We start from the raw sequence: 26,975 nt of genomic DNA on the forward strand, positions 1-26,975 counted from the left end.
CGACCAGAACAGACAAGGGACAGGCAGAGGAAAACAGAGTACAGAAATCAGGCAGCAGTCAAAACACAGGCAGGTCAAGGAACACCGATCACTAGTGAGCTCGTTAGCTAGGTAGCAAAACACACCCAGGGGTGGGCAATATGATCCAGAAAGGGCAGCTGTGGGTGCAGGACTTTATTCAAACCAAGCAGTTACACACCTGAGTCTACAAATCAAGGTCCTTAGCAAAGACCTTTGGTTGACTAATAGACTCCAGTGTGTAACTGCTTGGTAGGAAAAAAGACCTGCACCCACACCGGCCCTTTCTGGATCACGTTGCCCATCCATGCAGCAGGGGACTAGTGAGAAGGAAACGGTGTAAGTAGTGTGGCCTGATTTTTTTTTGGGGGGGGGGTGAGCTGCAGGTGAGGAGCTGGGTGGGGAAAACAGGAGAGAGGAGTGGTTAGACAGGATCTGAAATGACAGACATAAGCGATCTGGCAACAACAGGTGATTTGGTAAAGAAAAGGTTACGGCTGAGGTTATGAACTGGGAGGAAGGACTGGTAGAAATTGTGACAAAACCACTGGACTGTGCTGAAGCCCAGTGAGAAGACTTAGCAAAGTGGCAAGTTTCTCAATAATTAGAGGATCCCCATGAAGTCCATCCATCCATTATCCAAACTGCTTATCCTGCTCTCAGGGTCGCGGGGATGCTGGAGCCTATCCCAGAAGTCATTGGGCGGCAGGCGGGGAGACACCCTGGACAGGCCGCCAGGCCATCATAGGGCCAACACACATTCACACTTAGGCACAATTTAGTACGGCCGAGTCACCTGACCTCCATGTCTTTGGACTGTGGGAGGAAACCGGAGCCCCCGGAAGAAACCCACGCAGACACAGGAAGAACATGCAAACTCCACACAGAGGATGACCCGGGACGACCCCCAAGGTTGGACAACCCCGGGGCTCGAACCCAGGACTTTCTTGCTGTGAGGCTACCACGCTAACCACTGCACCACCCTCCCCATGAAGTGTTTTTTATATTTCTGCATGATTCTATATGATGGCCGACAACATTTTTAATGAACTCCGGGTTAAAAAAAGGAAACCCATCCTTAACCAACTGACATTTTGGCCTGTTTTTCTGCAGTGTAGTATCCTATTACCAAGCTCCAACTCAGTCGATGTTATTGCTCGAAACCATTTTGGCCAACATGAGTAGCTTACCAGATCATGGTTATTCTTGGTACTATAAGGTTATGCTTTTGAAATTGCAAAAAAAAAGTTTACTGCACTTTCAGCACAACGTGGATAATTGTTAAAGCTTGAATTACCCAGTAAATAACATTTAACAAGGAAAAAAAAACCCAAGAACAGCATTTTCAACAAAACAATTTTTGGACATTTCCGACCTCTTGACATTTCAATTTAGCACAACGGCAAGCGCAAAACCGCAAAAGTACAACTGAACTCAATTCCCTGCGTTTGTTTATTCATATTATCTATTTGTATTCCCTAAGGCCTTCCAGCCATTATTGTTATTGTTTAACCTCCCTGACCCCAACCTTTTCGCTGTCTCCATTGCGGCGTGTTGTGTTGAGACAGACTCCCCGTATTGTGCAGCGTCTAACAGGTATATTCAAAGTGCTTCCATTATCTGCATCTGGTGCCGCGGCTTGAGCCGAATCATGAATCATGAATGTGTTTTTCCCAAACAGGGCAACATTTCCAGCCATGACGAGTTAACGTAATTGATTTTATTAAAGAATGCCTTTAAACCGTGTTTACCGCCTTGATAAGGCGCCTAATTTGCAATGCTGTGAATCTTCCATTTTTTTGTTATCTTTACGCCACTACAGGACCGCGCGCAAAGGAAATTACCGTTATTCTTAATATCAACAGTTGAGCTGATCAATACGCTAATTGCTTTTGTTCAATTTAAATTATTCAATTAGCATTTTTAATTAGATTTTGTTCATTATGTTCACTTCTGGCGCATTCGATATGCACACCTGATTTAAAATTACAAGCAGTTAATTTCGCAAAGCTGTTCTATCATAACCAATCTTAATTGATCAAAAATCGGATGGAGTCTTCCGGTACTTTGTAATGTAAAAGTAAGGAACTGCAGTTTTCCTTTCAATGCTTACAAAGGGGGAAAAAAAAAAAAAAACACCCCTTTTTTATGACACCGTGATCTTGTTGCAGACGGCATGCAGATGATTTGGTGAAAATCAATGAATAAGTACGTCCAGGAATGCAATGCAAATGACCTGAGGAGTAGGTCACGGATACCAGACGTCTGCACAACACTCCTCGCCATTCAGTCAGTTCAGTCTTTTCTGAGTGTCAGCATTCACTCCGGCTGCTTCCAGAGGCCCGCTGACGGAAGAAAACGGGTAAAAATAGGCAAAGGCTAACAAGGTACAAGTGCCACTCTTGCTCTCATCAGCCCGCTCATTGTCCCTGTGCTCTCTGACCAACGCTTGACCCCGTCCCCCCGGCTCGCCTCGCTGTTATTTTTTCCAACAGCTGGAATGTGATACGCCGACTCAATGTGAAGAGAGAGGTTCCAGTAAGATAACCATCCGTCAGTCCATCCATCCATTATCCAAACCGCTTATCCCAATCAGGGTCGCGGGGATGCTGGAGCCTATCCCAGTGGTCACTGGGCAGCAGGCGGGGCGACACCCCGGACAGGCTTGGTGAGAGTAAAGCTGCAGAGATTGGGTGGGATGAAGATGTGAGGTAGGGCGTCTGGGTAGCGTGGCGGTCTATTCCGTTGCCTACCAACACGGGGATCTTCCCATGTTACCTCCGGCCGGGTCGGGCATCCCTACAGACACAATTGGCTGTGTCTGCGGGTAGGAAGCTGGACATGGGTATGGGTGTGTCCTGATCGCTGCATTAGCACCTCCTCTGGTCAGTCGGGATACCCGTTCGGAGGGGGGGACTGGGGGGGGGGATAGCGTGAGCCTCCTCCCACGCGCTACGTCCCCCTGGTGAAACTCCTCACTGTCAGGTGAAAAGAAAAGAAGCAGCTGGCGACGCCACGTGTCTGCAGCCCTCCCCAGATCGGAAGAGGGGGATGTAGCAGCGACCGGGACGGCTCGGAAGAGTGGGGTAAGTGGCCAGATACAATTGGGTAGAAAAAAAAGGGGGGGGGTAGATAAACAAATAAATAAAAAAGAAAAAAGATATGAGGTAAAACATTCTGTCACATCATGTGATGAAGGCCTTCACAACATGACAGCTTACTTAATGTAGCGTCCTTTCCTAACCTTTGTAAAATGTCCATTTGAGAATAGTGTTGTTTTGATCACGACACCCGACATGTATTTCCTCAAATCCCTGTCAAAATATGTCCCCCCCCCCAAAAAAAAAAAAAATCTAGAAGAGAAGGTTAGTATTTAACAAGCGTACACTGGCTTGTAAGTTAAGCCATTTGCCATATGAGATACTTCTCAAAGTCAATTTCGGTGTTTGTGTCCCCCGTTTGTGAATGATTACACTTTCATTACTTTCGTCAAAACCAACACAATGTAATGTGTTCTGCTGTGTCTAATCCACAATTGGAGTTTATTGGAAGCGCGGTCGTCTTCCCCCAGCTCTAAAGCGGTCCAATAATAAAGGCTGATCAGTCAGACATGGCCCGACATTTATCCATGAAATTCGTTCCCACGCTTTCACCCTAACTGGTTATTAATATTCTATATCATCGGCACACTTCTGTGCTACATCCTATACCGTTTAGCGGCCTTGGCGCGAGCGTTTGACTTCTGATTAACCATGGAGAAAATGTAATTTTTCTACTCAGTGTAGTAAAAAATAACTTCAAATGGTTTTCTTATTCTTAATTAGTTCTATTAGTTTAAGTACATATCCATTTTTGCGGTTACCTGCGACATGTTTCCCATAGTTTATTTTTTCATTTACGTGGAATTCATTCAGTCTTGGTAAGAGAATGAAATCCCTCCACTAGTCAGTGTCTGAAATTTTCACAATCCATGTTCGCTTCTTCTGTATGTTCGGAGTCGGTTCACCCGAACCAGACTATTGAATTTGATCTGGAAAAAATGGATTGCTCCAGTCCCCGGTTCATGTTAAAGGAAGTGTAAAACACACGATGCAATCATAACTGCATGTCCTGCCTTCTGCAAGGAAGCTATGGTCTCGGATCAGCATCTGATATGTTCACCTTGGGCTAACCCTAACCTTAGTCCCCATCTTATTTCCAACATGAATCTGATTGAATAATTGTGACAGTCCAGAGATAGCATGTCAAATATTGACCAGAGACCATCTCTCAGCTTGCAGAAAGCAGGATAGCTATTATTACTTGGGAGAAAAATGACCCTTGATTGACATTAATTATTCATTGAAAAGGAACATGATAAGGCAGCATGCTGTTTACAAGTTGGCACTGATGCAACACAGCAAGGGTGGGGGTCCAAGTTTTTATCCCAGCCCTTTTGTGTCCATGTGTGTTTCCTTATACATGCCTATGGGTGAATTTGAGATATATCTGAAATGTATGCCTATGGGATAAGCATATTGAGTTTGTAGACTATTTAATGGATTAGCAACCTTCCATCCATCCATTATCAGAACCGCTTATCCTGCTCTCAGGGTCGCGGGATGCTGGAGCCTATCCCAGCAGTCATTCAGCGGCAAGCGGGCAGACACCCTGGACAGGCCGCCAGTGGGCAGCACGGTGGCCCAGTGGTTAGCGCTGTTGCCTCACAGCAAGAAGGTTCTGGGTTCGAACCCCGGGGTTGTCCAACCTTGGGGGTCATCCCAGGTTGTCCTCTGTGTGGAGTTTGCATGTTCTCCCCATGTCTGCGGTGGGTTTTCTCCAGGTGCTCCGGTTTCCCCCCCCCCCCATCAAAAAGACATGCATGTTAGAGTTGATACTCTTGTCTGTGCCCCTGACCGAGGCGTGGCAAGACAGACTGGAGTTGGTCCCCGGGTGCTGCACGGCAGCTGCCCACTGCTCCTAGCTACACAGCTAGGATGGGCTAAATGCAGAGCGTAATTTCCCTACGAGGATCAATAAAGTATTTCAAAAATCAAACCACAGGGCCGACACACACACACATTTACATCTAGGGAAGATTTAGTACAGCCGATTCACCTGACCTACACGTCTTTGGACTGTGGGAGGAAACCGGAGCACCCGGAGGTAACCCACGCAGACACGGGGAGAACATGCAAACTCCACACAGAGGACAACCTGGGATGACCCCCAAGGTTGGACAACCCCGGGGTTCGAACCCAGAACCTTCTTGATGTGAGGCGACCGCGCTAACCACTGTGCAACCATGCCGCCCACATTAGTAACCTGTTTGAGGTTATTCCCTGTCCCCTACACCTCTCCTCGGTTCACCCAGGTCCGGGTTTAGAGAGTCACCCAAGCCCCATGAAGTAGAATTGGCTAATGTGGGTATAAAGAATGAATGATATGAGTTGCGTGTAATTTCCCTTTAAATAAATAAATAATAATAAAAAGCTTATTGCATGGCTTATTGCTTGTGACTACAGATGGCTGTTGCACAGGCCGAGCTCTACTGTAAGATCCTATTACAAATTCAAAGATTGGATCTGAGCATAGGATACAGTTTGAGGATCTCTGGTAAGATCTGTAGCATGCATCAGTTTGACTGTATATTTAATTTCATTTTTTTCCCCAGTCGGGGTTTTTACAGTAATTAGCCAAACGCATGCAACAAATTGGAGCAAACAAGATCTATGTAAAAGGGTTCATCATCACATATACAAGACATCTCCTGCAGAAACAGGTTAGAGAGTCCTTAAATGCTAAATAGAAGTAATAGTTTTACTGCAAGCAAGAAAGAGGAAGCTAGTTGACATTCCTATGGTCCATTAAGCAATGACTTTGGTTAATGGACCATAGTCCATTAACCAAAGGAGACACCACATTTTTTAAGGCATTAAGTTCCTCCAGAAGAAAATATACCCAGAAGAAAATATATAGAAAGTACCACATGGAAGTTCCTGCCCTCCTCAACAGCCATCGGGATTATGCAGCGGTTGTGTAACCTAGTGACACACTGTATAGCAAAATAAATACCAACTGAGTTTAGGTGTAACAAAAAGGATTATTTTATTCCAGGGTCAGATAGAGGCATATTATCTTGATTTCAACTGAAATATTCTTATTGAACCGAAGTGTATTTATGAAATAATTTTGTTTGAAATAGATTTTTACTCCCTAACAATTTACTTATCTTTTTGAGATTCACAATATATATGAAAGAGACTTACAAAAATATGCCTTTAAAAGGAAACTTAACCAATGACAAAGCTATTATAAGTCATTTGGTGAAAAAAAAACAATCAGAAGGATTGTCTCTGATCCTTCATGCATTGCATGTGCACAATAAACAAAAAACATTTTTTTACTGGACGGATGAAAGAATAGACAAACGGTACCCATGTAGAAAGAGCTCTCGCAAAATACTGGTTTAGTTCTTACTTGGTGTTTAAAAAAAAAAATCTGAGAATACTTGGTTTGCCTCCAAGAGGTAGTGGACTGATGGTGCCCCGCTCCAATGTCCACAGAAGTAATCCAAGAACAGTCACAGTTCGGACAAATCACCTCTTATCAAGGATCCCTCCTTGCCTCCTATCAGAAAAACAATAATTCGGGAATAAAGTGTAAGGTGATGCTCGCACATATTTGGAGCTAAGTTACTGTCTGGCGATCGAGTGCAGGACCTGGCAACCTCTCTATGTCTTGTCAATTCTAACATGTGGCCAGCAATGCATCAACAGCATTACATTTTAGTATCTGAAATATAAATAAATGTAACAGTTGTATGTCACTAACACTACATTATAGATGAAAGAAAAGAACAGTGGACTACTATGAGGTAAGTAACCACTGTACAAGCCTTGTGTGTTAAATGGATATAGTCATTAACTAATCCTGGCTGTATCAAATTACAACTGCAAAATATTCCATGCAACGTTATTCCATGCAAAATATTTGAGATCTTTAATCAAAATAGACATTCTTCGACAAAATGCAAATAAAATACAAAATATCTCAACCCCTTGTTAACGTGTATCTTGCTAAATCCTCGGCAACTTTAATTATTCCATTCCATTAGCCAAACTGCTTATCATGCTCCCAGGGTCACAGGAATGCTGGAGCCTATCCTAGCAGTCACTGGGCGGCAGGCGGGAAGACACCTTGGACATGCCGCCAGGCTATGTCAGGGCTTTAATTTAACTTTAATTATATTAAAAAAAAACACTTGATGACTAACTATCATCTAGTTAGCAATGATTGGTGACACTGAACAGCAATTAGGAAATAATATACTTAAACAACATACAGGTTCTTCTAATATTAATTTTGCATTATGAACTTATTAATGCATGGAGCACACCTATCATGAAAACAATAATTCAGGAATAAAGTGTAAGATGACGCCAGCAGATACTTGGAGCTAGACTACTCTCTGGCGATCGAGTGCAGGACCTGACAACCTCTCTGTATCTTGTTGATTCTAACACACATGGCCCCTGATAATGTATTTCAATGAGATTCTCTGCAAAAGCTGTCAACTGAATTGTTGCTGAAAACCTAATGTGATTTACGAGTTAAGTCTAACACCCTCGTATTTCTTAAACAGACACACTCCATTTTAAGACTTCATCAGTTGTGGTTGGGAGTGGTAAAATTTTATGTGGGTTACATCCTCCCCCACTTAGAATATGGTGTCCTCATCAAGCTCATTGTACATTAACTACATTAGACCTATAATTTGCTGCTGCAAGGATATTAAGGCTTTGCAGACCACTGATTTCCAAGGAGGCGAATTAACATTGTGATGTCCACACTTAACTCAATGGCCAACCTCAAAATCCTCAAGTTAAGTCAGAGGGGCTTGCCTTCGATGAGGTCTACGGTAGACCGGGGTGGGACTTTCTGAAGTGCCATGGTCAATACCTCTGCAATCTGCAACCACTGACACATTGTGGTCATCAAAGTGCGTACTTTCTGTTATCTCTTGAACTGATCTGCTTTCCTGATCATCTGCGGAAAACTCTTGGGCATCTGGATGTAGAGAACGGTGTGCCTGCTCATCCCTTTGATTAAATTTGAGAACTTCTTGCAGTGAGTGTGGCAAGGCTTCATGAATTCCAAATTCTTCCTCTTCCTGGCATTCAGATGGAAATGCCCAACCTCCTCTTTTTCTTCTGGCCTCTGAGAGGCTCGCATAACTGGCTGATGCACATTATTTGTCTCCTTGTCCACATCTAAGTTCACAGCCAAAAATCTACGGGGAAGTAGTAGGTCTCTGTGTAATACACGCTCTCTCCCATCACCATCGTCAGGCTTCACAACTTAAACTGGGATATGCTCATCTGGTTGCTTTACAAGTTCCCTTTTATCTGCGATTTTATGTTTGTTTGGGGTTTTCTGAGGCTCATGATGCGCACCAACACTCTGTCCACGTTGGCATCCCGGAACATTTTGTTCATCGACTGTCTCTTTTCCTCATTTTTGAAGGCTATACTGTATGCGTACCTGAGCCTACTCTTCAAATCTTGCACATAGTGAGAATGCGTTTTTGGGTCATGCACTTGTGGAGGGATTCCAAAACAGGGGTAAATGGGGAGGCGAGGCTGCCTGCCAAACATAAGAAGGAAATGTGCTTCATCTGTTGCATCATTCCTAGTGCAATTGTATGCAAGGACTACAGGTCGCACATTTTTCCTCCACTGCTCCTTCTATTTGTCACAGAGTTCCCAGAAGATCAAGAAGTGTCCTATTGAACCTCCCTACAGGGTTTCCCCTTGGATGATGATATAGTGTGGCATGGGATTTAACCCCTGACAGTTTACATAGTTCTGACACAACTTCAGACTCAAAATTTGCATTTTGGTCACTGTGCAACCTCCTTGGAAAACCATAATGACTGATAAATCATTGTGAGGTGAATCAGTTCATCTGGACACAACGTTTATTGAGAGAAAGGTTTCATCGCTGCACCCTCTATATCTAGCAAAATACAGTCTCTCCCTGTGGGAGAGATGTTGTGAGTAGAAAGATTGTGACACAATAGTTACTTGTGACACCATGTCAATGAGACATTTGCACTGCACACCATTAAGTAAAGCTGTACCCTCACAATACTCTCCGACAAGACCATCTGGGAGTTGGGAACCTGCCTCATCACTCTGCTAGAGTTTAGACATGCAGTGACTTGCAAATGAAGAACTTGTTTGAAAATGAGCTCCTGCTTGCTCCCCAGCAGGAGCTCTCACATGTTTAAAGATGAACTCTGAGGTGGGGCTGTTTGTTGCTGGGCCTGTTTGTTTTGTGCTCTCTCACATAATTTCTGCTGCACTAGAACAGTGTTCGTGGGATTGGGACAGTGTTGCAGAACACAAGAATCTTCCCCACACTTACAACAGAATTTTCTCACTTTTGGGCATTTCTCTGCAGATATGGAGGAAGTTGGAGATTTTGTATTGATATGTTTGGTGCCCTTCATGAAATTTTGTTTGGCCCCGTCATTTCTTAACAGTTGAGATTTTACAGCTGCAGTTCTCCTTAGTTCAGCCTCCAGCAGCTGGATCATTTCCTCAAGTTGTTCTCTAGTACAGGCATCTTGGTCAACTGCAACACGGTAGCTTTTATCCTCAGTATCATCAACTGACATCAGAGTGGTGTGGACTTTTGTCGAAGAAACCCTCATATAACTCCTCCTACTGATTTCTTTTCCTCCTGATCTCTTTTAGCTGTTTTCCTTTCTCATACACTCAGATTTTCCACAGAAGCTCCGAAAAGTTAAGAATCCTTTTGGATGGGTCATTAAGAAATTCCTTCAAGTGCAGTACTGCTACCAAAGAGTCATCCCAGCAGCCCTGGATGAACTCTTTTAATAACTGGAAATTAGCATCTCTGCCTGCTACACAATTTCTCTCCATGATCTCCTGTGAGAGAGTTTGGAGCCTTCATAGGTAATCTGATGCCCTTTCCCCACTACTTTGATATGTCTCTAAGAACTGAATATACAGTTCTTCATCACCTGTTACATTTCAATAGGCATTCAGGGGTGGGCAATCTTATCCAGAAAGGACTGGTGTGGGTGCAGGTTTTTGTTCCAATCACGCAGTTACACGCCTGATCCCACTTATCAACCAGTAGAGTCTTTGCTGAGGAACTTGATTAGGAGACACAGGCGTGTAACTGCTTGGTTGGAACAAAGACCTGCACCCACACCGGCCCTTTCCGGATAAGATGGCCCACCCCTGGTAGCTCCTGCATGTAGGCTCTGGGAGATGCCTGCTCGCCTATACTCAGAGCCACATTCAGGGTAGGAGAAAGTACGCTATCCAGTACTATCACATCATTGACTACTTGCTTAGCATGCAGACGCCATATACTGAAATCTACCTAATCTACCCGGCTACAGTACCAGGGAAAGACGGTGGGTTTGAGCAGGAGGCAGGTGTTGACGTTAAGGGTCTCATGTGAGTTTCCTTTTTGCCGCCGATTTGGCTTGCTGGTTTAGGGTTTCTGGGTTGACATTGTAAAAAGTGGCCAGCTCATTTATTTGTTCCCTAAACTCACCTGTCATATTGTCAGTAATGTGTGCTAAGGGTTCGGGATCGCCACTTGGTGAAGCTCCACTTGCCTCAGTATTCATCCAACTGAACTACCTTCCAGCAAGGACTCATGTCTCCTTGGGAGTGCTGATTGTCCAAGAGCATTGTGAAGTTATGCTGTCACTAAACTGGCATAGAGCAACATCTGGAAGGTCCTCATCTAAAGGTTGAATTCACTCAACATTATCGAGTAAGGCGAATGTTTTTTGTACATCCTGTAATGTAAAATCTGCACAAACTTTTTTTTAATAAGACTGTGAACTCCGGGTCAAATCCGTATTTTGTTCATAGATCCATTATTTCCTGGAAACTTTAATCTGGTAAACTATGGTATATTGAACTTTTAATAAATATTAAATACACTCCAGTCCTGTTTGGGCACCAATTTTCTTTCTCCATGTGTAACCTAGTCACTGACTGTATAGCAAAATAAATACAAACTGAGTTTAGATCTAACATAAGAGATTATTTTATTCCAGGGTCAGATAGTATATAATATCTTGATTTCAACTAAAATCTGATTTTACTTGAAATAGGAGATTTTGAACCTCTGACAATTTACTCATCTTCTTGAGATTTACAATAGCCTATGTATAAAATAAACTTACACAAATATGCCAGTTATAAAGGAAACGTAACCAATAACGAAAGAAAACAGAAGGACTGTCTCTGATGCTTAACGCAGCATTACATGTGCACAACAAACAAACGAAAAAATTTCTTTGGCGTTTGAAAGATAAAACAGAAAGGTGTCAAGGTGGTGTGGCGGTCTATTCTGTTGTCGACCAACATGGGGATCGCCAGTTTGAATCCACGTGTTGGCTGTGTCTGCGGGTGGGAAACCAGATGTGGGTATGTGTCCTGGTGGATGCACTAGCGCCTCCTCTGGACAGTCGGGGCGCCTGTTCAGGGGGGAGGGGGAATTGGTGGGGAATAGCGTGATCCTCCCACACGCTACGTCCCCCTGGCGAAACTCCTCACTGTCAGGTGAAAAGAAGCTGCTGGCAACTCCACATGTATCGGAGGAGGCATGTGGTAGTCTGCAGCCCTCCCCGGATCGGCAGAGGGGGTGGAGGAGCAACTGGGATGGCTTGGAATAATGGGGTAATTAGCCAAGTACAACTGGAGAAAAGGGCGAGCGGTGAGCATCATGCCGTACAAAAACAAAACGAGCTGACATGAGCTCCGCAGGCACGAACGACCGTGGAAAACAGTGGTGAACGGGGCCTGGAACCGGAGTGCTGTCGGACAAAAAAGGATAAACGGCTGGACGGGGTCAAGGAGTGGAACTCCCAGGCAAAAATTTCCCAGGGACGCGGAGCGGCTGACCGAGCACCAGCTCAGCGGGTGACGCGTCGAGGTCCTCCTTAGGAGCTGAACGCAACTCGAGCATAACCCAAGGTAAACGATCCACCCAGTTACCATCCGAGAGCGCAGCGCGCAGCGCTGCCTTGAGCGACCGGTGAAAACGTTCAAACAACCCGTTAGCCTGAGGGTGATACGCGGTAGTGCGGTGTACCTGCACACCCAAGGATCGCGCAAGTGCCGACCAGAGCTCTGACACGAACTGGGGGCCCGTGTCTGAGGTGATATCTGACGGAGTGCCGAAACGGGCGACCCAGGACGAAAGAAAAGCACGTGCAACATCCGAGGATGTTGTGGAGGACAGAGGGACAGCCTCTGGCCACCTGGTGGTCCGATCTACCATTGTGAGCAGATGCGTAAAACCCTGTGAAGAAGGTAGAGGGCCCACCAGGTCCACATGCACGTGGTCGAAACGTCTGGCCGGGATCGGAAACGGTTCGAGGGGCGATTTAGTGTGCTGGTGGTCTTTAGCGCGCTGGCACACTACACATGCAGCTGCCCACTCCTTGACGTCCTTGCGGAGGCCAGGCCAGGCAAACTTGGAACCGACCAACTTCACCGACGCCCGAACTCCAGGGTGCGAGAGGGAGTGAATCGAATCGAAAACTCGACGGCGCCAGGCCACTGGAACAACGGGGCGGGGACGGCCGGTGGAGACATCGCAGAGGAGGGCAGGACTGCCTTCCTGCATCACAGCGTCCTCTAGCTTGAGACCGGTACGTGTTGACCTAAGGGCAAGGACGTCCGGGTCGCTGGGCTGGTCGGCAGCCATAGCGGAGAAATCCACACCGAGGTGCACAGGACACACAAGCACACGCGACAGACAATCAGCAACAGGGTTGGACTTCCCGGCCACATGCTGAATGTCCGTTGTGAACTCGGAGATCGCCGCTAGGTGGCGCTGTTGACGAGCAGACCACGGCTCAGTCACCTTGGACATGGCAAAAGTCAGCGGCTTATGATCCACATAAGCCGTGAATGGGCAACCCTCCAGCAGGAAGCGGAAATGCCGGGTTGCAAGGTGCAGTGCCAGCAACTCCCGGTCAAAAACGCTGTACTTGCGCTCGCTATCCCACAGTTTGCGGCTAAAAAATGCGAGTGGCTGCCATGCATTCGCCACACGCTGTTCTACCACAGCCCCCACGGCTATGTCAGACGCATCGGTTGTTAAAGCTATGGACGCCGTGGGTGTGGGATGGGCGAGGAGGGCAGCGTTAGCCAGGACGCACTTAGCTCCGTCAAAGGCCTGGACCTGTTCGGGAGTCCAGTCGACAGGGTCGTTAGTCTTATTAAGCCGCAGGGCTTCGTAAAGTGGCTGAAAGAGGTGGGCAGCGCGAGGGAGGAAACGGTTATAAAAATTCACCATGCCCAAGAATTCCTGCAATGCCTTAACAGAGACCAGGCGGGGAAATTCCGCCACCGCTTGCACCTTAGAAGGCAACGGGACCGCGCCTTGCGGCAAAATGCAGTGACCCAAGAAGACAATCATCGGCAGTCCAAACTGACACTTGGCCGGGTTGACTATCAGGCCGTGTTGTCCAGATGATGGAAAACCTGTTTCAGGTGCGCCAGGTGCTCTTCAGCTGACGGACTGGCCACTAATCTGTTGTCGAGATAAACGAACACGAAATCAAGGTCACGCAACACCGAGTCCATCAGCCTCTGAAAGGTTTGCGCTGCCCCCTTCAAGCCAAAAGGCATGCGCATGAATTCGAAAAGCCCAAACGGGTTGATCACAGCTGTCTTGGGCACGTCCTCTGCGCGCACGGGAACCTGATGATAGCCGCGCACCAGGTCCACCTTAGAGAAAATAGTGGTACCTGCCAGGCGTATGGAAAAGTCCTGTATGTGTGGGATGGGATAGCGGTCATTGGCGGTGACGTTGTTCAGGCGGCGAAAATCGCCACAAGGCCGCCACGACCCATCCGCCTTGGGCACCATGTGAAGCAGCGAGGCCCACGGGCTGTTGGAACGCCTCACTATACCCAGACGCTCCATGATGGCGAACTCCTCCTTAGCTGTAGCCAATTTAACCGCGTCGAGGCGCCGCGCGCGCGCAAAAACTGGCGGTCCCAGAGTGGGAATGAAGTATTCTACCCCGTGTTTAGTAACCGCGGTGGAAAAGGCAGGCGTAGTCACCGATGGAAAATCCGCCAGCAAACCCTGAAAAACATCCCTTAATGCTAAAAAGTTAGCGTGTGTTAACGGCCCGGCTCCCCCTGTCTCGCATGGAACAGTGGCGAAAGACACAGCATCAATTTAACGGCGGTTTGCAACATCAACAAGCAGACCATTAGCACACAGAAAATCCGCGCCGATAATAGGAACAGTAATGGCGGCCACTACAAAGTCCCACCAAAATGGCGCCCGTGGAAGCAAACAGTCACCAACCTTGTGCCAAACGTCACAATGGACGAACCGTTAGCTGCACTTAACTATGGGCCGCCGCCTTCGGCCGACCTGTCTGTCTTAGCAGGAGGGAGTAGGCTCTTTTGCGAGCCCGAGTCCACCAGAAACCGTCTTCCTGACATCGTGTCCTTAATGAAGAGCAGCTCACTACGTCCGCCAGCGCCCACAGCTGCTACTGAGCGCTGGCCCTGGAGTTTCCCGCCGCCTCAAACGTGCACGGAGGGACGCAGCGCCTCGCTTTGCCGCCGAACCGCTGGTGAAAGAAACAGAGGCATCTCCCGCGCCGTCTCCGGGCAGTCACTTCAGCCACCACTGCCGGGTCCGCGTCCTCCGACGTCGGCTGCAGAGGCTCCGATGCCACACTCTGCACAGAGAACCTTCTGGTAGCCAGCAGGACCCGATCGGCCTCCTCAGCCAAACCTCGGCAGTCACCAGCGGCCAGACACAGGGAGTTAGCCAAAGCCGCGCGCACAGGAGACGGGAGCTGGCGCAGGAAAACGTGCGGGAAAAGGAATCCACCTTCGTCCGAGCGTAGCAGCGACAGCATATTGTCCATGAGATCCACAGCCGTCCCGTCGCCCAAACCGGATAGGGAAAGGATTCTATCTGCCCTTTCTGCGGCAGATAGGCTGTACCTCCGGAGCAGAAGATGTTTGAGGGCGACGTAATTATCGTGTTGCGGAGGGGCGCGCAACAGCTGCATGGCCCGGCGTGTGGACTGCTGGTCCAGCGCAGCGACGACCAAATAGTATCTGGAGTCGTCCGCGGAGATTCCACGCAGGTGGAACAGCGCCTCGACATGCTGGAACCACGAGGCCGGGTCGCTCTGCCAGAATTCTGGGAGTTTCACAGCCGCGGCGAGAACGGCCGGCTGTGAGAGTTGGGGCGGCGTGGCCGAAGTGGATTCACACTCCTCTTCTGCTCCAAACATGTTCAATTCGGGGTCACCAATGTGGCAGGAATGAGGAAAAACACAGGAGACCAAGGCGAGTTTGATGTTTATTCCTCAACTCCAAAAACCAACTGCAGCAGGAACAACCCTGCCCCGGCGAGCCCGGGAACGTAAACCACGCCCCCAGCTCACAGTCCTGCTGGGTGAGAGGCATAGCCCCTAGTGTCCGCCACAACATCTTTAATCAAAATAGACATTCTTTGATAAAATGCATATAAAATAAAATTTACCCCATGTTAATAGTGCCTCTTGCTAAATCCTCAGCAACTTTAATTATATATACATATATATACATATATATATGCCATATATATGTATATACACTACCGTTCAAAAGTTTGGGATCACCCAAACAATTTCGTGTTTTCCATGAAAAGTCACACTTATTCACCACCATATGTTGTGAAATGAATAGAAAATAGAGTCAAGACATTGACAAGGTTAGAAATAATGATTTTTATTTGAAATAAGATTTTTTTTACATCAAACTTTGCTTTCGTTAAATAATCCTCCATTTGCAGCAATTACAGCATTGCAGACCTTTGGCATTCTAGCTGTTAATTTGTTGAGGTAATCTGGAGAAATTGCACCCCACGCTTCCAGAAGCAGCTCCCACAAGTTGGATTGGTTGGATGGGCACTTCTTTGAGCAGATTGAGTTTCTGGAGCATCACATTTGTGGGGTCAATTAAACGCTCAAAATGGCCAGAAAAAGAGAACTTTCATCTGAAACTCGACAGTCTATTCTTGTTCTTAGAAATGAAGGCTATTCCATGCGAGAAATTGCTAAGAAATTGAAGATTTCCTACACCGGTGTGTACTACTCCCTTCAGAGGACAGCACAAACAGGCTCTAACAGGTACTATTTAATAAAGATGCCAGTTGGGGACCTGTGAGGCGTCTGTTTCTCAAACTAGAGACTCTAATGTACTTATCTTCTTGCTCAGTTGTGCAACGCGGCCTCCCACTTCTTTTTCTACTCTGGTTAGAGCCTGTTTGTGCTGTCCTCTGAAGGGAGTAGTACACACCGGTGTAGGAAATCTTCAATTTCTTAGCAATTTCTCGCATGGAATAGCCTTCATTTCTAAGAACAAGAATAGACTGTCGAGTTTCAGATGAAAGTTCTCTTTTTCTGGCCATTTTGAGCGTTTAATTGACCCCACAAATGTGATGCTCCAGAAACTCAATCTGCTCAAAGAAGTGCCCATCCAACCAATCCAACTTGTGGGAGCTGCTTCTGGAAGCGTGGGGTGCAATTTCTCCAGATTACCTCAACAAATTAACAGCTAGAATGCCAAAGGTCTGCAATGCTGTAATTGCTGCAAATGGAGGATTCTTTGACGAAAGCAAAGTTTGATGTAAAAAAAATCTTATTTCAAATACAAATCATTATTTCTAACCTTGTCAATGTCTTGACTCTATTTTCTATTCATTTCACAACATATGGTGGTGAATAAGTGTGACTTTTCATGGAAAACACAAAATTGTTTGGGTGATCCCAAACTTTTGAACGGTAGTGTATATATATATATATTATATATAAAACACGATGACTATCACCTAGTTAGCAGTGATTAGCGATACTGAACAGCAATTAGCAAATAATGTGCTTGAACAAGATACACGTTTATCTAATATTTATCTTGCATAATGAACTTATTAATGCATGGATCTCGCCTATCAGGAAAACAATAATTTAGGAGTATCGTGTAAGATGACGCTAGCAGTTACTTGGAGCTAGGTTACTCTCTGGCAATTGAGTGCAGGACCTGACAACCTGTCTGTATCTTGTCGACCCCCCCCCGCCCTTTTTTTCCTCCCCGATTGTATCTGGTCAATTACCCCACTCTTCTGAGCTGTCCCAGTTGCTGCTCCACCCCACTGCCCACCTGGGGAGGGCTGCAGACTACCACATGCCTCCTCCATACATGTGGAGTCGCCAGCCGCTTCTTTTCACCTGACAGTGAGGAGTTTCGCCAGGAGGATGTAGCCTGTGTGTGGGAAGATCACGCTATCCCCCCCCCCCCAAACAGGCGCGCCAACTGACCAGCGGAGGCGCTAGTGCAGCAACCAGGACACATACCCGCATCCGGCTTCCCACCCGCAGACACGGCCAATTGTGTCTGTAGAGAAGCTCGACCAAGTCGGAGGTAACACGGGGATTCGATCCGACGATCCCCGTGTTGGTAGGCAACGGAACAGACTGCTACGCTACCCGGACGAGCCATATCTTGTAAACTCTAACCACGTGCCCCCCTGATAATGTATTTCAATGAGATTCCCTGCAAAAGCTTTTTTTCAAAATTTTTTTTTAACAAATGTTATTCATAAATTGCAAGATTAAACAACATCAGTCAATCAACACCAATATATACAGACATGTATGCTAGGGGTTACAAAGGTACATAGAATATAAAGTGAAATAAAAAGGAATTTTAAAAAAGAATAAAAAATAAATCAAATAAAGAGAGGTTCAGCAGTTCATTCAATTATACAGCTTACGCACCTCGAGAGTTTTTTTTAAGGCTTTGGGGTTTGTAGAGTGCTGCATAGTTTGTATGTACTGTTGAATTTAATTTATAAAACATTTTGAATAAAGGTTTTCTGTTAGAAAATTTACTTTTGTGAATGTGAAATTTTGCTAAAATAATGAAAAGATTTATAAAATAATATTGTTTTTGTTCTGAACTGCATACACCATAGAAACCCAGCAGCCCATCCTGGCTCACTGTATTGCTCCTGAGTGAGGTGTAGCAACCTCGTATTTCTTAAAGAGACACACACCCTATTTTTAAGACCACCAGTAGTCAAGTGTTAAAATATTATGTGGGTTATAGTTGGACGTTAGGAAAACAAGGAAATGGAGATGAACTCTGTAGACAAAATAAAATAAAATGAGTTTCATATCAAATCATTAATGATTTCAGATCAAACTGAGGTTGAATTAGCTGGGTTTTAAAATGATCTCATTAACTGCAATCTTTAAGCACTTCGTGCCAAAAACACAACTATCTATTCCACTATAAACTTCAGTTCATATTAGAGTAAATATTGTTTAAATAGCAAATGGCATTTAGCAGATCTAAAGACTTTTGAGTGTCAAAACATGGCTTCACATTTGTAGGTCTCTAAGTTACTGGACCAGATAAGAATCTTAGACTCTCGCATAATTAACAGAAACAATCTTCAGACCCAGACTCTATTATTGCTTGAAGGCTCTCACTGGCCAACAGCACAAGATGGTGATAATCCTGAAAAGTGCCAAGGTGTGTGTGTGTGTGTTGCTTGAAAATCTGCCCACAAAACATCCCTTGGGCCTCCTCCTACAAAGAAGAAAACTCCGAGTGATATGAGATGGTATTTATTCATTAGCCACAACCACTCAAAATAGTTAATAATGGTTTTGGTGGGGACATTAATTTCAACAGCGACTCCGGACCATTTAAAGGTACATGCTATACATAGTAGTACAATTTATAAAACCTCTATTTTCCTTATCCGTAACCTCATTTGATCTCAGCTGGGATTAGGGCTCTATGATCGAGAAGTTTGGGACGTAGATAGGCTGAATGTGAAGTAGTATCAAGGACATGACTGCTTGCCGTATCACCTGTGCTTTTAACGAGTTTCTTTATCCCGCCGCCTTATAGTCCTAGCTAGAATAATCTTCTACCCATCTGGCATCTGTATAATGAACATCTCCAGTGAAAGAGTCCCTCAGGTTCAGGCTGTTCACAGAACACATCGGCTGGGTTTTAGCCAGAACATTAACATAAGCCTCACTCCATTCACAAAGTGTACTTGAGAATACTTCAATTTTAAATTGTGGCAAATTGTGGCACGGAGGAGGATGTTGACAATAACATTAATTAGCTGACTTAAAATATCTGTTGTGCAGCCATGTTGTGTCAAATGTCGTGTCTGTGATAACAGCAAGTCCCAGACTTTCATCCAGAATTTTATCCAGCATCTGAGAGGAACAATAAGTAATGCACTGGGGTTGCATAATGGGAGTTATTTGCATATTTCTGAACATGTGAAAAAAAGGGGAGATACTGTTCCAACAGTGTGCATGGCACTCCTGCATGTCTCCAGCAGTATGTATATCATATATGTTGATCAGCGGAGCGTTTGTGTGAAGGGCAAAGTCTGAAAGTTTCTTTCACTTTTCTCCTGTGTTAATGGAGAGATAGTAGAAGAAAAGATTGTTTGGGGGAGTGGGTAATGTGCCTGATTCATCATTAGATAAATGCAAAATCTCTCTTTTTTTCCCTGACCATCAAAACGGAAACATTCAAGGGAAGGTGTCCCCAGTGCCCACAAATCTCATGCATATCGGGGCCATTTTCTATTTTTACTGCATTAAATCTCTGAATGATTGCCGTAAAGGTTTATATCTTCTCCTCTGGGGTTCATAATGGGTTTTAATGCAGGTTACACAGCTTTGTGTGAGCGCCTGAAGTTTGTAGTGCAGTTCATCTGTCTCTATTTCCATTTAAACTTTACCCCAGTTACAACATTTACCCCATGCAACTTACCACAATACTTTACCGGCAGTAGACAGTCTGCCCGCATGTGACTCGGAGAAGAAAAAAAAGAAAGAAGCTAGTCTGCTCTTGCAAATTATCTTTCAACATCTGTACTCCCATCCAGAAAAACAAACTGACCCAAGCCAAGGTTTGTAATAATGTTGTCTGAATGTGCTTTAAAATAATAAAACAAATCAAGGTTAATGCTTTTGATGGATATTGATTTGTGATATGAAACACAGCAGTGAATACAGAGCATGGCTCCACACCTCTGCCAGCTAGAAAAAAACCGATAGTTGCCAACAGCAGAGTTAACGTTAGCTCGTGCAATTGCTACTTACCGCCCACCGGGGAAGGGATTCAGTCCTGCAGCTACTCTGGCATGGTGGTAGACATTGGCACTTCAGCTTATGCATATTCTCCTCTTGCCAACAAAGCTTTTGCCTGATAGTTAGTCCATAAAAATGACAGATAGGAACTTATAAGAAGATAACCTAATGCACGCCTGCCAACTTCTAGCGATGGCTTAGAGTGAAACTCCGCAAGCTGTTTCGTCCGCAACTAGATTGTCCTCTACTATTTGAATGTCACGGCAGTTCAGAGCACTCCCACCGCACTAAGTGTCAATCAAATGCAACGGGCGAATGTCCTCCTTATGACCGGTGGGAATGAAAATGGGACTTGGAGTCATTTGGGCTGGAGCTCCACCATTCTTTTGCTCATGCTATTTCATGGCGGGGTAATTTCAGCTTCCAGAGAGAGAACTGGGGGGGATGGAGAGAGTGTATGATGTTGGTTATTTGTGTGTGTCGCATTCGGTGCATGAGAGTTGGCAGCCCTGCTTAATGTCTAACCAAAAACAACTCACTGAGTTACAAACCAGTCGAGCTGAGTTTTTTTGGTTGAGTTTTAACCCTGCAGGGAAGTAATTTCAACTCAGAGCATTGTTGTTTTTTTTTTGGGATTGCCCCCCCCCTTTTTTTTTTCTCCCCAACTGTACTTGGCCAATTACTCCACTCTTCCAAGCCGTCCCGGTCACTGCTCCACCCCCTCTGCTGATCCGGGGAGGGCTGCAGACTACCACATGCCTCCTCCCATACATGTGGAGTCACCAGCCGCTTCTTTTCACCTGAAAGTGAGGAGTTTCACCAGGGGGACGTAGGGTGTGGGAGGATCACACTATTCCCCCTCCTCCCCAAACAGGCACCACAATCAACCAGACGAGGCGCTAGTGCAGCGACCAGGACACATACCCACACCCGGCTTCTCACCCGCAGACACGGCCAATTGTCTGTAGGGACGCCCGACCAAGCCGGAGGTAACACAGGGATTTGAACTGGCGATCCCTGTGTCGGTAGGCAACAGAATAGACCGCTACGTTACCCAGACGCCCAGAACTCAGAGCATTGTTTTTTTTTCTTTTTCTAAAAATTTTTTCTGATTTTTCCCTTTTTTTCTCCCAATTTAGTGGCCAATCGATCCCTATTTTAATTCAAACACCCACCCTCGTACTGCATGCGTTCGCCAACTGCATCTCTCCGGCCGGCAGTCTCGAAGGAGGCCGCCTCTCCACTTTCGTGACAAGGCGACTCCAGGCCGAACCACTGCTTTTTCCCCACACACAGAGACGCATTCATGTGACGAGCACAAACCGACTCCGCCCCCCTCCCGAAGACAGCGTTGCCAGTGATTGCTGCTTCATCGAGTCCGGCCATAGTCGGATCTGACGAGACCGGGGCGCGAACCCCAGTCCTCAGTCGACACAAAGCCAATGCTTAGACCGCTACACGACCGGGGGCCCCCAACTCAGAGCATTGTTAAGACTCATTTTTCCTTCTGACCTCATCTAAGACTACAAGTCAAACAGGCATCATTTAGAAATACTGGCTCATTCAAGGATGACAGGCTGATGATTTAAGTAATCTTAACCCTACACAAGTAAAGACAGCACCCACAAACATCACGAAACTTAAATCCGTAGGCCGAGCAAGTTACTCTGAAATGTCCGGTTCAGACTATATCAACACATCTAGGGTTACCTTCCAAAAATAAATGGCAACATAATAACAGTACATTTCCAGGGGTTAAAAATGAGTTTGGTAAATATTACAGGAAAGCGGATTTGTCCTTAAAGAGAGCAGTTTTCAGCCTTCTCGGAAAGCCACACACTTGTTTGTCCAACACTACGGGGAGTGACATGGATCTCATGGAAATTATACTACCCTGGGGTTTTGCAGCCTTATAAATTTGAACCCACACTCAGTCAAGCCTTCAAAAGCCGCGGTGGAGTGTGTGTGTGTGTGTGTGGGGGGACTCGGTAGGTGTAGATTTGGAGAAGTATTGCGGCACTATTACATCCTGACCGAGATTTGGTTTTGACTGAGTGCTTATACCCGCGTTCAAAGAAGAAATCTTATCACTTGCCCCACAACGTCATACAGAAACCCTAACTTGGTTGTAAATTATGGTGAAACACTATAGAATACGTCTGTCCGGTGTGTAATCCACTCCAGGATTTCTGGAATTGTGCTAATTGATACTGTTTTGTGCTTGGACTGGCTGTATATCATTTTTAATAGGTGAAATCAAAGACCGCAATGACAGTGTCCGCTAGTCACACAATACTCAGGCTCATGTCAAAATGCACACATTTTCAGGTTTGTCAGTGATTTAATGGAATTCTGTTTGTTATTCATACACGTGGAAGTTGTTGGTGTTGCCGTCCATTGATGTAGCCGGCAACTAATTTGTATCTCTGCAGAACAGCTGTCCAATCTGTGAATACGACCCGGTCGACTGTGTGATGGTGAATGACCGGTGCGCGGCTTTAAAAAGCTGAACTAGTTGCAGACTGAAGGCCAAGCTTCCCCAATAAAGCAACTGTAAATTCCCAGCACTATCTGCGAGGTTGTGTGCATTTGTGGCTGTGCACATAAAAGGGGACAGACTGAGGGGAAGAGGTAGTGGCAGAGGTGGTGGTATGAATGTGATTTGTATGTGGTATGTATGTGATTTTCCTTTTTTAGTATGCAAGCACATGCATTTGTTCAGAGGGAGGATGTGTCTTTGTTTGTGTGTGTGCACATGTTTAAAAGTGACCGAGTAGGGGAAGAAGATGTGGTATTTGATATAAAAGCGTGTGTGTGTGCGTGTGTGTGTATATTTAACCAGGTGAGCATCTACCCTGATGCCACTCCAGCATCATGGTTTTCTCCAGAGTAAGTACCCTGTTTGCTTTGTTCTTCCCTCTATCTTTTCCATGCTGTGTTGGGTAATTCTCTCTTGGCTGCTTTCCAAAAGGAACAGCTTCCAATATTAGTGTGCCTAAAATCACACAGACATACAGGCACCCAGAAAATGATCCTCAGACTGTATTACTCAGCCTGATAAAATTGAAATTGGCTGAGAGAGAGCCGCCTCTAAATCACTACCAGACCAAAGCAAGTCTTAGCTTTTCTCCCCAAGCATTTTTGAATCAAATGAAATTAGTACAAAAAAATGTTGTTTCCATAATGTGAATAGCAGCATTGGATTATACGTTTGTAAATTGATAGCAGGTTTCAATTCTTTGATTATTTATTTTTAATTATTTACACATACAATGAATGTTATCAGCGCGTATGCCCCGCAAGTTGGGTGTGAAATGGAAGAGAAAGAAGAACTCTGGAGTGAACTGGATGACGTGGTGGAGAGGGTACCCAAGGAGGAGAGAGTGGTGATTGGAGCGGATTTAAATGGGCATGTTGGTGAAGGGAACAGAGGTGATGGGTAGGTATGGTGTCAAGGAGAGGAATGTGAAAGGACATATGGTGGTGGATTTTTTGAAAAGGGTTGACATGGCTGTGGTGAATACATATTTCAAGAAGAGGGAGGAACACAGGGTGACGTACACGAGTGGAGGACAGTACACACAGGTGGACTATATCTTATGTAGAAGGCGCAATCTGAAATCAATCAATCAATCAATCAATCAAATTGCATTTTTATAGCGCATTTCTAGCTGCAACAGCCAGTCAAAGTGCTTGGAATCGATGTACAATTATATATATTGATGTATAATCTATATATAAATGTATAATCCATATATCTATATATATACACTACCGTTCAAAAGTTTGGGATCACCCAAACAATTTCGTGTTTTCCATGAAAAGTCACACTTATTCACCACCATATGTTGTGAAATGAATAGAAAATAGAGTCAAGACATTGACAAGGTTAGAAATAATGATTTTTATTTGAAATAAGATTTTTTTTACATCAAACTTTGCTTTCGTCAAAGAATCCTCCATTTGCAGCAATTACAGCATTGCAGACCTTTGGCATTCTAGCTGTTAATTTGTTGAGGTAATCTGGAGAAATTGCACCCCACGCTTCCAGAAGCAGCTCCCACAAGTTGGATTGGTTGGATGGGCACTTCTTTGAGCAGATTGAGTTTCTGGAGCATCACATTTGTGGGGTCAATTAAACGCTCAAAATGGCCAGAAAAAGAGAACTTTCATCTGAAACTCGACAGTCTATTCTTGTTCTTAGAAATGAAGGCTATTCCATGCGAGAAATTGCTAAGAAATTGAAGATTTCCTACACCGGTGTGTACTACTCCCTTCAGAGGACAGCACAAACAGGCTCTAACAGGTACTATTTAATGAAGATGCCAGTTGGGGACCTGTGAGGCGTCTGTTTCTCAAACTAGAGACTCTAATGTACTTATCTTCTTGCTCAGTTGTGCAATGCGGCCTCCCACTTCTTTTTCTACTCTGGTTAGAGCCTGTTTGTGCTGTCCTCTGAAGGGAGTAGTACACACCGGTGTAGGAAATCTTCAATTTCTTAGCAATTTCTCGCATGGAATAGCCTTCATTTCTAAGAACAAGAATAGACTGTCGAGTTTCAGATGAAAGTTCTCTTTGCTGGCCATTTTGAGCGTTTAATTGACCCCACAAATGTGATGCTCCAGAAACTCAATCTGCTCAAAGAAGTGCCCATCCAACCAATCCAACTTGTGGGAGCTGCTTCTGGAAGCATGGGGTGCAATTTCTCCAGATTACCTCAACAAATTAACAGCTAGAATGCCAAAGGTCTGCAATGCTGTAATTGCTGCAAATGGAGGATTCTTTGACGAAAGCAAAGTTTGATGTAAAAAAAATCTTATTTCAAATACAAATCATTATTTCTAACCTTGTCAATGTCTTGACTCTATTTTCTATTCATTTCACAACATATGGTGGTGAATAAGTGTGACTTTTCATGGAAAACACAAAATTGTTTGGGTGATCCCAAACTTTTGAACGGTAGTGTATATCGATGTATAATCGATGTATAATGATGTATAATCTGAAAGGGATTGGAGACCGTAAGGTGGTGACAGGGGAGAACGTAGCTAGGCAGCATCGGATGGTGGTCTGTAGGATGACTTTAGAGATCAAGAAGAGGAAGAGAGTGAAGGCAGAGCCAAGGATCGAATGGTGGAAGTTGAAGATGGAAGACTGTTGTGTGGAGTTCAGGGAGGAGTTAAGACAGGCACTGGGAGGTAGTGAAGAGTTGCTGGATGGCTGGGCAACCACTGCAGAAATAGTGAGGGAGACAGCTAGGAAGGTACTTGGTGTGTCATCTGGACAGAGGTAGGGTCCGAAATTATAACACTCGCCACCCGCCAAATGCGAGTAGATTTTCTGATTGGCGAGTAAATCTCAGAAGCCTACCCGCCATATGGCGAGTAATAAAAAAAGTGAAAATCAAACCACTTAATCCCCCCATCTCTCTCTCTCTCTCCTTAGCAACAGCAATAACATAGCAACAACAAAAATTAACCAACCAAAGTGCATTAGAACAATAACATAGCAACAACAATAACAGATATTAACCAATCAAAGTGCATTAGAATGTTGCTAGACGCTACTGGCGGGTAACATTAAGCACACACCCGAGAGAAACAACGACAGCAGCACCCGTCAAACTCGGTACTAGCCTACTCTGTTCTTTTAACTAACATTAGCGAGCTACACCAGTTATGTGGCGATATTTAAAAGGCACAAAACCACCATCAAAAAGACAACCATGCCCCGAAGAGGAGGAAGAAGCCACCATCACCACCAAACCGAAAAAAATAAAGTTTAGTGAAAAGTGGAGGTATGACGATAAAGGAGCTGCGAGAGGCTGGCTGGAGTATAATTCACAGCCCGTGATAATGAGTTGCTCCGTCTGTCACCAGTATGCCAAAAACCGTAGCAATTCATTTGTGGTATTGCATGAGGAAGTTGGGCGTGTCAGAGAAGTATGTAGGAGCGGTGCAGGATATGTATGAGGGAAGAGTGACAGTGGTGATGTGTGCGGTTGGAATGATAGATGGGTTCAATGTGGAGGTGGGATTACATCAAGGATCTGAATATATTTGTGTCTTTATGTCTTCTTTGAAATACAACAGGAGATAATTAGAAAAAAGGAACTAAAACCAAATAGATACATAGATAGATAGATAGATAGATAGATAGATAGATAGATAGATAGATAGATAGATAGATAGATAGATAGATAGATAGATAGATAGATAGATAAATAGATGCAAACTTAGTACATATGTGATCATAGGATATGCTGTATATGATCATCTCAAAGGTATACTTTAAAATGAAAGTTGCTTTGTGGCATTAAGAATTGACATTTTGCTTCAGTATTATGTCTGGATGACTGATAACTCATCATCATCATCACTTCCATAACCTACGGAGGTCGTAGGAGCACAACTGATGCCTCAACAAGTCTCGGTTGAGCCATTATTGTGTTTCAGTAGGGCGAGTACCTGGTGGTCCCCGTCTCCTCTCCAGGTATGGATGGCGGTTGGTTCACAGAGGAACTCATCCACCCTTTGACAGGTCCCCCCCCCCCACACACACACACACACATATATAAAACTTTGTTAAAAAAAAACACTCAACGGTAGGGAAAGTGCTCAACAAATAAAGAGCAAAATAATCCAGTGAGTCAAGTCAATTCTTTATGAGACTCGAGGAAATATGTCCTTCCCTTGAGTAGCTTTATTAACAGCTGATGATTGCTTATGGCATGAAACAGGCTTGTACTGTCTCATAAAGAATTT

This window comes from Lampris incognitus, chromosome 4, assembly GCF_029633865.1.
Source record: "Lampris incognitus isolate fLamInc1 chromosome 4, fLamInc1.hap2, whole genome shotgun sequence".
In the NCBI taxonomy this organism is placed as follows: domain Eukaryota; kingdom Metazoa; phylum Chordata; class Actinopteri; order Lampriformes; family Lampridae; genus Lampris; species Lampris incognitus.